The 11,046-nt window shown below is 44.3% G+C and overlaps 2 non-coding genes across 2 annotated transcripts; one reads left to right on the forward strand and one right to left on the reverse strand.

Moving 5' to 3' along the window:
* Positions 1 to 8,636: 8,636 nt before the first annotated feature.
* On the forward strand, positions 8,637 to 8,743 carry LOC130042136 (U6 spliceosomal RNA). The gene has a single exon (XR_008795111.1). It is a non-coding gene; the product is annotated as a U6 spliceosomal RNA (small nuclear RNA).
* Positions 8,744 to 9,645: 902 nt separating this feature from the next.
* On the reverse strand, positions 9,646 to 9,752 carry LOC130042127 (U6 spliceosomal RNA). Its single transcript, XR_008795103.1, has one exon. It is a non-coding gene; the product is annotated as a U6 spliceosomal RNA (small nuclear RNA).
* Between the last annotated feature and the right edge of the window lie 1,294 nt (positions 9,753 to 11,046).

The raw sequence follows: 11,046 nt of genomic DNA on the forward strand, positions 1-11,046 counted from the left end.
AGAAAGATGAGTTCCTCAGATAAAGAGAGTGTATGTTTGTGGAGAAGCACATACCTGGGTGGCAGCCCCCAGGACACATTTCTCGTAGGTCAATTAGGCAAAGGGCCAAGGACAGAGATGGGCAAGCTCCTTAGTCTCTAAAGAGTCTCTACTTAAAATAATCTGAATTCCTGCAATGCTTTCATATGAGGAAAAGGAGGCGGGGAGGGATGGCTCCCCAGTGTTGCTGGGGGTTGGGGGGCTCAGAGACTACTCCAGGGGAACTGCAGCTGTGATGCAGGCCTGACTGCTTGGGCCCAGCACTACTTGAGGGGCCCAGGGTCACATACAGCAGTAGTGCTGGGATGGGCACACAAATAAGGGCCTGGGCCCATGTTCCATCCCTTTAAGCTATCTCTTCGGTTAATCTGCATTCCTAAATAATGGTACCAGTTTCTCCCAAGGCCAATAGGAACTTGATGGACTCTCAGTTCCCCACACCAAGGTAATGTTTCTGGAAAGCAGCCTACCTACTCTGGGTGAAGTAGAAGAAGAAGCCCATCTGACCAGGCAGGGAGATACAAACCACAGTTTTCATTTTATTATTTCTTTTGTTTTCTGGGCATACTCAGTTGTGCTCAGGGCTTATTTCCTAGTTCTGGATTCAAGGAACACTCCGGGTGGCATATGGGGACCTTTAGGGGTGCTAGGAATTAAACCCAGCGCCCTACCCACTGTACTACCTCTCCAGCTCCAAAGGATGCATTTTAGTCTAACACAAATTCACATTTTTTACATGCAAGCACTAAGTAGTAGACCTGTGAGAAAAATATAGCCTGGATGCGGATGGAGGAACAGTATAATGGGTAGAGCCTTGCCTTGCACTCATCTGGGTTGGATCCCTGGCATACAATATAATTCCTCAAGCACCACCAGGAGTCATTCCGGACTGCAGAGCCAGGTGTGCCCCCCTGGACTTCACTAAGTGTGCCCCCACACATAAAACAACAACAAAAGACCCTGGTAAAAATGCTTGCGTTTTATACATGATTCTAGATATATCACTGATAAATCAGACAGGACAAATAAGTTTACTAAACCAAACTTTTTATCTACTCTAGTTTGGCCTAGATGAAAATGATTTCTTTAAATGTTTCTAAAGTGTTAGTTTTGTTTTGAGGGTCACAGCCCGCAGTGCTTCTCCTAATCTGGCAGTGCTAGTGGGAACATGTGGTTCCTGGGGGTTGAATTGGGGTCAACTTCATGCAAGCTAAACACCTTAACCCCTACATTACCTCTCTAACCTCTAAGATGGCTTCTAAACCTCAGCACAGAGTAGGAGCCTCTCCTGAGTACTGCCAGGTGTACACTCTCCCTAAATAATAAATTTTTAATAAAAATAATTTTTTGTTTTCTAGGACTACACCTAGGGCTGGAGCGATAGCACAGCGGGTAGGGCGTATGCCTTGCATGCAGCCAACCTGGCCGACCGGGGTTCAATTCCTCTGCCCCTCTCGGAGAACCCAGCAAGCTACCGGGAATATCTTGCCCGCACGGCAATGCCTGGCAAGCTACCTGTGGTGTATTCGATATGCCAAACACAGTAACAACAAGTTTCACAATGGAGACCTTACTGGGCCCGCTAGAGCAAATTGATGAACAACGGGAGGACAGTGCTACAGTGCTACAGGACCACACCTAGTAGTTTGTGGGGTCTATACCCAGTGTTGAGCACAGGGTACCATGAGATGCCAAAAATCAGACCCAAGTCTACAGTATACAGTAGAAGCAAGCATGCTAGCCCTCTGAGCTATCTCCCTGGCCCCTAAAAATATTCAAAATCTAGCATACTTTAAATCTTAATAGTTCCAGTTCTTTATAATTTGAGAATTTAAAAAATAACTGTATTCATGTAAGCACTTATCTCATAAGTCAGTCAGAACTATGCTCCTCTAATTTAGGAGATTTTATATTTTAATTTATTGGTACCATTTGAACTTAGTACAGCAATGCTCATCCATATAATGAATAAAGACATTTCTGAATTGCAAAATATACATCAAATTTATAGCTTCAATTCTAAAATTTCATGGATCAAGAGTTAACATAGAAGCACAAAAAACTCACTGGTTCAAACATCAAATAGCCATTTGCTGTTAATTAAAAACATTTTTGTTGATTTGAGCCCAAACAGATGTGTAGACAAATAAAAAAGACTAACAAAGTAACTTCTATATTATCCCTTTACCCAACAGATTAGCTAGATCTCTGCAGATCATTAATTTATTCACAAAGCTCACCAAATGATTGGACCATATCACCAAATTCCAATTACTGTTAGTAATAGTGGGCAGCAGCTTGCTAATATAAACAACAACAACAACAACAAAAGATGAACTACAAAAAGAAAGAATATCAAACTTAAAAAAAAAACAAACTGTCAGCAAAGTTTTGCTGTTTTTCTGAAAGCCAAAGAAGATGTCTGGGTTTTCTGCAACCCATAAGCATCACTTCAGTGACAAAACAGTGTACTTGGTTTTGTTAGGTGAGTAATCCATTGGGCATTCCAGAAATCTCTCAAATATTAAAAGTTTTTTTTTAAAGGCATGCTTCCTGTATGATACAAAATGAGCTATGTTAAAAACTTTATATCATGAGTCGGAGTGAAAGTATAGCAGGTAGGGCACTTGCCTTGCATGTGGCCAACCCACACTCCAGGAGTGATCCCTGAGCACAGAGCCAGGAGTAAATTATGGGTACCACTGGGTGCTGCCCCCAAATTTATATGACTTATAGAAATATCCAAATGGAAACAAAACTAGTTTTGCTTGAAGTCAACTTGAACCTCTTATAGTAAGTGCAGATATTGTCCCATTATACACACACACACACACACACACACACACACACACACAATCACAGATCTCATTCCCCTAACTCTGAAAGAGCCTCCAATAAGGCACCATTGGGAAGGACGAGTAAGGAGAGGCTGCTAAAATCTTAGGGCTGGGACAAATGGAGACATTACTGGTGCCCACTCGAGCAAATTGATGAACAACAGGATGACAATGATACAGTGATAGTGATATATATATATACACATATATATGTATACATATGTATATATACACATATATATAAACAGTCTATAAAATAGAGAAGTCATTCAGGATATATATATATATATATACACACACACACATATGTGTGTGTATACATATAGCACTGTAGCACTGTCCTCCAATTGTTTATCGATTTGCTTGCGATTTGCTTGATAAACACCAGTAAGATTAGGCACCAGTAAGGTCTCCATTGTGAGACTTGTTGTTACTGTTTTTGGCATATCAAATACGCCACGGGGAGCTTGCCAGGCTCTGCTGTGCAGGCAAGATATTCTTGGTAGCTTGCTGGGCTCTCCGAGAGGGGTGGAGGAATCGAACCCAGATCGGCGGCATGCAAGGCAAATGCCCTACCCACTGTGCTATCATACATATAGTAAAGTAAAAGTAAAAGTAAAGGCCCTCCCGTTGCTCGAGCGGGCCCAGTAACGTCTCCATTGGAGACTTTGTTGTTACTGTGTTTTGGCATATCGAATACATCACGGGGAGCTTGCCAGGCTCTGCCGGGTGGGCGAGATATTCTCGGTAGCTTGCCGGGCTCTCCGAGAGGGGCAGAGGAATCGAACTCGGGTCGGCCATGTTGGCTGCGTGCAAGGCAAACGCCCTACCGCTATGCTATCGCTCCAGCGATATCATACATATATATATTTTCTTCCTTTGGGGGCCACATATGTGGTGCCAGGGATAGAACCCAGGCCTGTTCATGTAAAGCATGCACTCCAGTCCTTTGAGCCCTCTCCCTGGTTCCCCAATAATAATTATTTTTGCATTCCATTAGCTTACCATTTACCATGTTGCAAGATAGTTTCCATAGAACTCAATAGATTATTTGCAGACATTTAGTCTCTGTTGGGAAAGGGGTAATACAGAAACTACTCTTTTAGTCCTTTTTTTTTTGTCTACACATCTGTGTCTGTTTTTTTTTTTTTTAATTTTTATTAGTGAAACACCATAAGGTACAGTTGTAGACTTACAAACTTTTGTGCTTGGATTTCAATTATACAATGATCAAACACCCATCCCTCCACCAGTGCCCATTTTCCACCACCACGGGTCCCAGTATTCCTCCCACATGCCATCCACCCCATTCCACCCTGCCTCTATGGTAGGGCATTCCCTTTTGTTCGCTCTCTTACTTTTGGGTGTTGTGGTTTGCAAAAGAGGCATTGAGTGGCAATCATGTTTGGTCTAGAGTCTACTTTCAGCATGCTTCTCCTATCCTGGGAGGAACCTCCCAACACCCTTTACTTGGTGCTCCCTTCTTTATCTGAGCTTCTTTTTCCCCTAGCATGTGCGGCTGGCCTCCAAGCCATGGAGTGAACCTCCTGGTACTAATCTCAGCCATTCTTGGGTGTTAGTCTCCTATTTTGTTACTTTATGTTCCCCAGATGAATGAACTCTTTCTATGTCTATCCCTCTCTTTCTGACTCATTTCGCTTAACATGACGCTTTCCATGCCTACACATCTGTTTGGACTCATATCAATAAAAACTCACTGGATGACCCTAGTAAGTATTCTCTACAGTCTACCTATAGAATGCAGTTCTCCACTCAAGCGCAGATTTTTCTCCATACAAGGCACATCCCTCACCAGAAGAAATCAAGAGAAAAAATATGAGGGCATATAAGTACAGGCAAATTTGTAGTATGAAAAAAATATGGAAACTCATCTCTAATAGTCTCTCTTGTACTTTTTCCCTCAGTGAAAGCTGGCAAAAATGAAAGGAATGAACCGGTGCTTCTGAAAGAGACCATATGGAAAAATAACTCCAGTCACACTTAACACACTTTCTCACTTCGTGAAAGCAGCCTGTAAAATACAGAGAAGTCATCCAGGAGATAAACCAGCTCATTCTCTAAATGAGGTGGCCCCAGACAATCATCTGAACACTCCAGAAGCTGGCTCTGTGAATCCAACAGTAGACAGATTTAGGAAGCAGTGCTCTACTTCAGTCTATGAAGACAAGTAACAAGAGCCTATCCCCATAGACTAAGAAGAAATGAAACTCGGGACTGGTGATTTTTGAAACTTTCTGGGAGCCTACAGGTCACTTAAGAGGAGTCTTGGAGAGTCCCTGGCTGCAGTTGAAGTAAAGGGGGGGAGGGGAGGGAATGGAGAGACAGTAAAAGGAAGTAAAAGGAATGGGCCTAGATGGGAACGCAAGACTAGATTCATCTGATTCACAATAGGTGGGGAAGAAAGAAAAGAGCAAAGGAGGGAGCTGAGAAGTTTAAATCAGATCTATAAAGGCTGATAGCACAGAACAATTAAACAGAGAACAATTAAATCAAAACCTTCAGGATGAATGTTTTCCCTGATTTTTTTTTGGGGGGGTGGGGGGAATCACACCTGGCATTGCACAGGGTTTATTCCTGGCTCATGCACTCAGGAATTACTTCTGGCAGTGCTCAGGGGACCATATGGGATGCTGGGAACTAAATCCGGGTCCACCATATGCAAGGCAAACACCTTACCCGTTGTGCTATTGCTCCAGCCCCTTGTCCCTGATATTAAAAAAAAAGAGAGAGAGAGAAAAAAAAAAGGTTCTAAGCCTGCAGTCTAGGTTGATCATCTCTGCTTTCCTTTGGGGTACCCCAATTTTGTACCAGATAAAGTCCACTGCTGCTTCAGTGTTTTTCTGAGTGACTCATCTGTTGTTCTCTGCACAAGAGAATGTGAGAAATTTTGCTTGAATTTCTTCTTCCCTTTAATTAGAGAAAATTCTTCTACAGGAAATGACTTGTGGTTTTGTCTATTCCAATTGTGTCATATCACTGAATGTTCCCCTTCTGTGAATAAAAAAGAACAATGGAAATGTTCCAATGTGTGCTATCTTGCTATTAAGTTAAATGAGCTGACTCCAAAATGCGCTTCAAATTTTGATACTTTGTAACCTAATGTAAATAGCATGACCCAGAAAGACTACAAGTGGTAAAAAAATGGATTCCGCCTCAGGTCATTATAGTCTCAGAAAGTTTCTGCTCACTTAGCCCAGTTGCCTTCTTTAAAAAATCTATTTGATTATAAAATACCATTTTTCACAAGATGTACCAGTTTCATATACCACTAAGGTAAAGGGTTGTTTATTCCTACTGATGTAAATAGTTGGATGTGTTATGACAATATTGGTAAGAAAGTTTAAATATTCCAAAATATAAAAATAAAAAATTGGGGAAGGGTTTGGGGGTTGGAGCAATGACTGGTACAGCGGGTATTGCCTTGCAAGCAGCCAACCAGGGTTCAATTCTCAGTATTCCATACGGTCCCCCAGCACTGCCAGGAGTAATTCCTGAGCGCAAAACCAGGAGTAACCCCTGTGCATCGCCGGGTGTGACCCAAAAAGAAAAAAAACTAGGGTGATCCTCCGGGAGGGATGCTGAACCAAAATTTGAACCTCATGCTCTCTCCTACTAAGTTATATCCTGAACTCTCAAGAAGTCAATATTGTCTGTAGAAAATGTATCTTCTCTTGAAAATCAAATCTTCAACTCCAGATATGAAACACTGCCTAAGAAGTAACCTTTCTAACGTTAGCCTATAATTGTCTAAAGATAAAATACAGGAGGAACTCATTCCTCAATTCAAGAAAGTGATTAGAAATTCACAGAAACTGACAGCAGAAATTCACATAAACTCACATAGAGGACTGAAAAAGGACTCCCTCACTCCCATCCAAAAAAGTGATTGGAAATTCACAGAAACTGAAAGATCAAGCATGGTCTTTGTCGGAATGCAAATATCAAGACTTTCTCTAAACTTTGGGCTGGCAAAAGCCAAAGGAGATTTCAAGTTGTGTTTGTGTCGATGGAGACACATCACAAAGGTTTCAGAAGTTTGGTTTCACTAGGTCTGCAGTGGGAAGGCCCAGGACATGGAAAGAAACAAGGAGAATAGACTAAAAGCATCCAAAAGGTTCTTGGGGCGGTGTGTGTGGGGATGGGGTGGGGTAGGAGAACAGAACTGTGGAACAGAAAAGACGGGAAGATAAGCCGCGAAGATGAATGTGCAGCACGTTGGAATCATTGCGTGTGACCCGGGCAAAGACCACATGGAGAAAACACCCCTGAAAAGATACACAAGTCTGCACCCTGATAGTGGCATGCGTGGAACTATCAGTGCAAATCTGACCAGCTTCACAGGGGCGTGAGAGGCTAGGACTTCAAGAGGCTTCCCAGGAGCCTCTTCCCAGGAGAAGACAAGCGGGTTTGGCTACCTGGGAAAGATGGGCGTTGGTGGACTGGAGATGGGTGCCGAAAGTGGGCAAAATGGCCTCTCACTGTGTATTGCAAACAATAATTCCCAAAAGAAGAGAGAGAGGTGTGTGTGTGGGGGGGGGGGGGGGGGAGGCGGGGGATGGCATGAGGGATACTGGGATATTGGTGGTGGGAAATGTGCACTGGTGGCGGGATGGGTGTTGGAATATTGTATGACTGAAACTCAATTATAAAAGTTTCCTAACAATCTCACAGTGACAAGGTGATTCAATAAAAAATTTTAAAAATATATAGATGAAGAGCCAGGCACAGGAGGAAAAGGGCCCTCTAGGGCACCAACACCCATCATTTCTTTGTCTCCTTCCCGGGTTGCCTGAGGGTCTTGGCTCCCCATCCTCGCAACTTCTGGGCAGCGATTTAAAGCCCTGCACCCCGCAGAGCCTGTGTGTGCGCCCACGTTCACCAGAGCGTTCTAGAAGCGCTGCACTGAAACGGGGAGCCAGTCTAGCCTGGGAGACTCTAGCGCCCACACCCGACACAGCCAAGTACCCCAGCAAACAACCTCGTGGGCCTGTTAAGGAAATGTTTGCACCAAGGGGGCAAACAAGTTCTGCAGCATCGTCCTTAACACAGGAGCCCAACAAGCCCATCTCCCTCATGGAAGACCTCCACTTAAGAGGAGCGCAGAGACCCACAAACCAGAGCCGTAAAACACAACGTGCGAAGGGACCCTGTTTGGTTCCTGCCTTCCAACTGTTTGACAATCTGAGCGTCTTAGAAACAAGGTAACTTGAACATAAAGCATTCGGTGGTTTGAGGGAATTACCTTAACTTTCCACCGTGTGATAATGGTTGTGTTAGAACCTACCTAGTAATAGGAAATTCAGGTGGAAGACAATGTCTTCTGGAAGCGTGGCCCCGGCCCCGCGAGGATGCCAATGTCCTTAACACTCCACCGGGCACACTGCCGTCGTGGGCTCCACGTGCTCAAAAGCGTTCCCCGTGCACGCTACTCCCGGCATGCTCCGCGGGCCGAGCGAGGCCACCAGAGAAACCGCAGACCCCAGCTTCAGGCTGGGAACTGGGTCCTTACCCAAGTTACCCCGGGCGCTCATTTGCATGCCCCATCACAGAGGTATATTCTGCCGACCAAATTCGGGATGCAATCCTTTCAACAAACGTGACAATCTTGCAAAGAGAAGTCAGCACTTCCAATTTCCCTGAGGATTGTCGGGGAGGCAAGGTGGCATTATTTAGTCACACTAACTATAAAAGAGAAAAAAGTGCCTTGCCTTATAAATACAGAGAGCAAACGTACCTGTCGTGCTCGCTTCGGCAGCACATATACTAAAATTGGAACGATACAGAGAAGATTAGCATGGCCCCTGCGCAAGGATGACACGCAAACTCGTGAAGCGTTCCATACTTTATACCATTTTATTTTCGCACACTCATGTATTTTGCTCTTTGGAAAAGGTCAAGGGTTGTACTGTGCTGTTTTCTAATCAAGGTAGTGGTTGACAGATCTCTACAAGAAGAGACCATCTCCACGCTCCTTGCACGGGGTGGCACGGTTCTAGGGGTCACCCTGCTCCACAATGTCCAGGCATCTCCGCAGCTGCGCTGGTTCCTTCACAGAGGCACCTGCAGGTTGCGACCAAGGGCTTGATTTCATTGGGTAATGCTTGTTTGTGATGCAACCACTGAGCTTTAGCTTCACTACAGCCAGAGTTGCCATCACAGGATCCATTCAATTCAGGCAAATCAGCCAGGTGAAAGCTGGCATTCACAAGCCACTTTAAATAAGACTTATGGTAGCAAGCTGAATTTCCGGCGGTGTTGTGCACCCTGATACCAACCTGCCATGCCCGCACTATTCTGCCCGACTGAAAAGGAGAGAGATGCGCGCACCTGTTCTACAAGACGTTGGCGTTTCGCAATGCAGATGCACTGTGCAGTGTTGCTTACTTACTGCGTTCGCGAGCATTCGTGCTTGAAATAGTCATTTGCTAATTTAATCATTGAATATTTTGGCAAAAAATAAATTTTCAACCAACGATCTGGCAGTCTTCTAGCGGTCCTCTGGTTGTGTTCTTGAGAGAGACAATATATGTCGATTTCAGAGCTTTAATGCTCTATGAGAGAAATGTAAACTGGTTCAGTTTGGTGATAACGTGCAGATGGCATTGCTGCACAGGTACCCAGATTATTTCATTGACATAAAACGGCAACTTCTGAATACACGGTTAGGAAGCATCTCTGAAAACCTCCGGCTGTGCCTCTCCCGGCCCTTCAAAACACGTCTCTAAGTTAGAAACCTTGCTAGTGCAAATAAAATATGGAACGCTTCACGAATTTGCGTGTCATCCTTGCGCAGGGGCCATGCTAATCTTCTCTGTATCGTTCCAATTTTAGTATATGTGCTGCCGAAGCGAGCACGCTATACTAACTGCCTGGTCTATTTATAAGGCAACAGAACTATCATCTATTTCTTACTTAGGGTGATTAATAAGAATACTACAGCGCTTTCCTGTCTCTCTTCAGAAAATTAGAAATGACGGATTCACTTCCTTCACTAAGTTAGCATGTTTGTTGTTACTTATGATTATTCCTCGTTTGACCAGCCAGGTTTATTTTTGCCACAGGACATGTAAATGAGCTCCCGCGGCATTTTGGGTAAGAAACCCAGGCCCGCGTCTGGCTTCTCCAGCCGGCGCACTCATCCGCGGAGCATGCCGGGAGCAGTGAGGCCCTCCACGAAACCCTACAGAGCCGGAGACCTACGACCCGTGGGGCAAGCGGTGCTCAAGGAACCAGGCCAACTGGTTCGACTTAGGTGGCCCGGCGGACTGCCATGCAGCAGGCATCTTCCCGAACTCTGAGTTTGCGATCCCGTTATCTTGTTGGGTAACCAGGACTCTGTCTGGGGCACGGGGCCTCCCAGCAAAACTTGTGACAGTCACCGATATTTCCCTTGTGACTTAGGGAACTCGTGTGCTGGCTTCTGATCCTTCGTGGAAATGAACCGGGTCTAACCCTCTGAGACATTCACAACTCAGTTTTGGACGGTCAGAACCCCGTTCTCGATGGTCTGAACTCTGCAGCATCCGTGTGTCCACCCTGCGTGTCTGCCCACTCTACATCTCTGTCCACCCTGCGTGGCTCTGTCCACTCCCTATGGGGATCGGGGAGCCCAGAAAGGTGGTTAGTACCATCACTGGTGTCTTCCAGGCACTTACAAAAAATAATAAGTAACTTAATTTGAATGTGATAAGCATTTGCCTGTTAATGCTGAAACTCATGTATACATATCTGCATCTAATTCTCAAACGACGAGTAATACCTAAAACGCATGATATTCAGAGTGTAAAGCAGATTCATTACAGAATTCCTCTGCAGTTCACTGACTACTTGAGAAGCTTCTTTGAAACCAGTCTTCAGTGCGACTCAAACACTGACCAAACTAGTTGACCTTAGAGAATATTGGTTTGGGTCTGAGAAATTAGTAACATTTTAGGGAGTGAAAATAAATTTATTTTATACTTTTAAATTATATATTACATTGTCTTTTTGATTTTTAATTTATTTTCATTGGTTAATGATATTATTGAATCTCTCGGATTTAGCTCCACACCGCAGAATATGTAAATTACTACCAAAGAAACCTTTCTCGGGCCTGGAATGGGCCTGAGAGGCCCCGAGTTTCATCCCTCATCACACTGCATTGTTCCCC

This window comes from Sorex fumeus, unplaced genomic scaffold (assembly GCF_029834395.1).
Source record: "Sorex fumeus unplaced genomic scaffold, SorFum_2.1 ptg000098l, whole genome shotgun sequence".
Taxonomy (NCBI): Eukaryota; Metazoa; Chordata; class Mammalia; order Eulipotyphla; family Soricidae; genus Sorex; species Sorex fumeus.